This window comes from Hibiscus syriacus, unplaced genomic scaffold (assembly GCF_006381635.1).
Source record: "Hibiscus syriacus cultivar Baekdansim isolate YM2019G1 unplaced genomic scaffold, ASM638163v2 tig00112746_pilon, whole genome shotgun sequence".
Taxonomy (NCBI): Eukaryota; Viridiplantae; Streptophyta; class Magnoliopsida; order Malvales; family Malvaceae; genus Hibiscus; species Hibiscus syriacus.
Genome location: NW_024063395.1, coordinates 1 through 4,441, shown reverse-complemented (window position 1 = coordinate 4,441; position 4,441 = coordinate 1).

Here is a 4,441-nt window from a genome sequence, read left to right as displayed (position 1 = left end):
TACAATTCACTTACAAAGTGTTTTCTAAAGTTCTCTCCGTGAGTTCTCTCTGAGTGCTTTCCGATCAGAAGTGCAATACCACCAGCAGTCCACTCCGGTTTCGGGTGTACGGAATTTGGAGCGACCGTGTTAACCTCGGGGGACGGTCCGCCTACTGCAGCGATTACACACATCGAGGCGAATTCGTTTCTAAGGCAGTGGTTCTTACCACGACACGGTTTACGAATCTGTTCTTCTTAATTTCTGTTTATATTTTCAGTCAGTGCTAACGGTGTAGTTTTGCAGTTCATATATCCAACAATTTAGAAACGAATTCCCATAAACTGCAATCATGTCGACACCTTTGAGCAAACTCATTCCCGATCTTTCCAAGCTCGATGCACTTGATGGAAAGAACTATAGAAGGTGGTCCCAAAGAATTCTATATTCTTCGAGCAACTTGATCTTGATTACGTGTTGCTCAAGCCACAACCTACCATGCCGCCAACCCCAGCTGTTGGTAATGATGCGGATGCGGTCCTCAATGATGATGCCTTAGCAACTGCCGCCGCCGCTCTCGCTACCTACGAGAAATTCGAGAAGGATAACAAGACGGTACGAGGACATCTGCTCAACCACATGTCAAATAAACTATTTGATATGTTCCTTAGAGAAAAGAGTGCCAAGGCAATATGGGACACTCTCGACAGAAGTATGGTGCGGATGATGCGGGGATCAAGAAGTACGTTGTCGGTGAATGGCTCAAATTCCAGATGACAGACGACAAGCCAATAATGGATCAAGTCCATGACTATGAGAACTTAGTCGCTGACATCATCGCTGAAGGGATGCAAATGTGAGGTGCTGCAAGCCAATGTACTCATTGAGAAACTGCCCAAGTCCTGGTCAGATTACCGTAACTCTCTTAAGCATAAGAAGAGAGACATTTCGCTTGAAGAACTTGTGGGCCATATGAAGATTGAAGAAGCCAACCGTTTAAAAGATAAGCTTACTAATTCTATGAGTAATTTATCTTTTAGAGCTAACTTGGTTGAGTCCAAATTTAAGAAGATCATGAAACGTGGGAATCAAGACAAAAAGACGAAACCACAGAAGGCTACCAACTTCAAGAAGTCAGGAAAGGCCAAACCGGAAGGAAAGACGTTCAAGTGTTATGTCTGCGGTTTACCTGGCCACAAGGCTTACCAATGCCAACACCGCTCAGACCGCCAGAATGACAACAAGCCACAGATGCACGTTGTAGAAGAAGATGATGAGATCATTGCTGCGGTGGTCTCAGAAGTTAATCTGGTGGAGAACAGTTCAGAATGGGTAGTTGACACTGGCGCTTCGAAGCATTTCTGCGCAAGGAAGGAGTTTTTCACTGAGTTCGAGGATGGAAACACTGGTGAACGTGTGTACATGGGGAACTCTAGCAGCTCTGAAGTGCTAGGCAAAGGCAAGGTTTTACTCAAGCTGACTTCTGGTAAAACTCTGGCTTTAAATAATGTTCTGTATGTACCTGCCTTGCGTAGAAATTTGATAAGTGGTGGGCTTCTGAATAAGGCAGGCATTAAGTTAGTTTTTGAGGCAGATAAACTTGTACTTTCCCGAAATGGTGATTATGTGGGAAAGGGTTTTTAAGCAATGTTTATTTGTCATAGAAACTCAATTTAATGAAAATAAAGCTACCACTTCTGCTTATATTGTTGAATCCATTGATATGTGGCATGCTAGATTAGGACACGTGAATATTCATGCTTTAAAGAAATTAATGAATATGAATGTTCTGCCTAAACTAGACACAACTAGCTTTAACAAATGTGAGATTTGTGTAGAAGCTAAGCATACTAAACCTCACTTTAAGACTGTTTCTAATAGAAAGACTGAACTGTTAGAACTCATTCATACTGATCTAGCAGATTTTAGAAACACTGAAGTAAAGGAGGAAAACACTACTACATAACTTTTGTAGATGATATTGATATACAAAAGTTTATCTCCTCAAGATATAACAAAAGTTTATCTCCTAAGAACTAAAGATGAAGCTGAAAACTTCTTTCTTATTTATAAGGCAGAAGTTGAAAATCAGTTAGATGGAGAATCAAACGAGTTAGATCTGATAGAGGTGGTGAATATGGATCTAATTTCTTAAAAGATATTTGTGAAAAGAATGGCATAATTCATGAAACATCAGCCCCCTATTTTCCTCAACAGAATGGTATAGCCGAAAGGAAAAATAGAACTTTAAAAGAGATGATGAATTCTTTACTAATAAGTTCCGGGTTATCTGATAACATGTGGGGGGAGGCCATTCTATCGGCAACTCATATCTTGAACCGAGTTCCTCATAAGAAATTAGATTCTACCCCATATGAATTGTGGAAAGGATACGCTCCTAATTTACAATACCTGAAAGTGTGGGGGTGTCTGGCTAAAGTGGGCTTGCCAGACTTTAAGAAGTCCACCATCGGACCTAAAACCGTTGATGCAGTGTTTATAGGGTATGCTACGAATAGTGCTGCATACAGATTCATGCTTTTACAAGATTATTCTATTTGTGAATCAAGAGATGCTGTTTTCTTTGAAAATACTTTTCCTTTAAAGGAACCGAGAATAATATTGAAACACAAATAGAATATATTCCATCAACTTCTTCTAGTAAACCTGCTAGGTCTTCTGAACAAATTGATTTTGAGCCTAGAAGAAGTAAAAGGCAAAGAGTTGAAACCTCTTTTGGACCAGACTTTATTACTTCCTTTATTTCTGAGATAAATGATTTAGACTTCATTTCAGATCCTATAGCTCAAATTTTTCTATTAGATGAGGATCCTAAAACTTTTGAAGAAGCTATAAGATCTATCGATGCTAGTTTTTGGAAAAGCGCTGTTAATGATGAACTAGAATCGATAATGTCTAATCATACTTGGGAATTAGTTGACTTGCCTAAGGGATTCAAACCAATCTCCAACAAATGGGTCTTCCGGAAGAAACTAAGGCCAGATGGTTCGATTCAGCGATACAAGGCAAGGTTAGTCGTCAAAGGGTTCACTCAAAGGTTTGGTTTAGACTACTTTGATACATACTCTCCCGTTACAAAAATCTCAACGATTCGTGCATTATTTGCACTAGCCTCTATTCATAAGTTACAGGTACATCAAATGGATGTTAAGACTGCTTTTTTGAATGGGGATCTAGATGAGGAGATTTACATGGAGCAGCCACTAGGTTTTGAGGCACCTGGTATGGAAGGCAAAGTTTGTAGACTCAAAAAGTCACTCTATGGACTTAAGCAGGCTAAACAGTGGTATGAGAAATTTCATAAAACTATTCTTAGTTTTGGTTTTGTTGTGAATGGTTCGGATGCTTGTGTGTATTCGAAGATGTTTGAAACTGAATGTGTTATCATAAGTCTTTATGTTGACGACATGTTGATTTTCAGTTCTAACATTGAGTCCATTAACAAAGTTAAAAATTTCTTGTCCACTAAGTTTGAGATGACAGATTTGGGAGAAGTAGATGTAATCTTAGGAGTCAAAATTACCAAAACTGAGAAGGGATTTTCTTTATGTCAAGCACATTATATAGAGAAAGTGCTAAAGAAATTTGACAGTTTTGATGTCGTCCCTGTTCGAACTCCTTATGACCCTAGCATACATCTAGTTAAGAATAAAGGAAGTAGTGTTTCCCAAACTGAATATGCTAAATTAATCGGAAGTTTAATGTTCTTAATGAACTATACTCGGCCTGATATTGCTTATGCTGTGAGTAGACTAAGTAGATATACTCATAATCCGAGTGGTGAGCACTGGATTGCGCTTAAACGCTTACTGAAGTATCTTAAGGGTACTGTGAATTGGAAACTTGAGTTTGTTGGCTTTCCTGCGGTATTGGAAGGATATTGTGATGCCAACTGGGTTTCTGATAATGATGAGGTAAGCTCTACGAGCGGGTATGTTTTTACTTTGGGTGGAGCAGCGATCTCGTGGAAATCATCAAAGCAGACTTGTATTGCTCGTTCTACCATGGAGTCAGAGTTTATAGCTCTTGACCTAGCTGGGCAAGAAGCCGAGTGGCTCAGAAGCTTGTTAGCAGATATTCCGTTGTGGGGAAGACCGACTCCTCCAGTTTCATTGTTGTGTGATTCACAAGCTGCGATATGTGTGGCTAAGAACCAAGCTTACAATGGTAAGAAAAGACACATTCGCATAAGACATGAATCAGTTAGACACTTGATAAAGAATGGAGTGCTCTCTTTAGAGTATGTGAAGTCGGAAAGGAACCTAGCAGATCCACTTACCAAAGGGTTAAGTCGGAAGCTGGTCCTAGATTCGTCGAGGGGGATGGGTCTAAAGCCCATTGGTTGAGGAATTCATGGTGGATACCCAACTTAGTTATCTAAGTTCCATGTGGTCAAACGAAACCATGGAAAGACTCATAGTGCACATTAATACTGCATCCC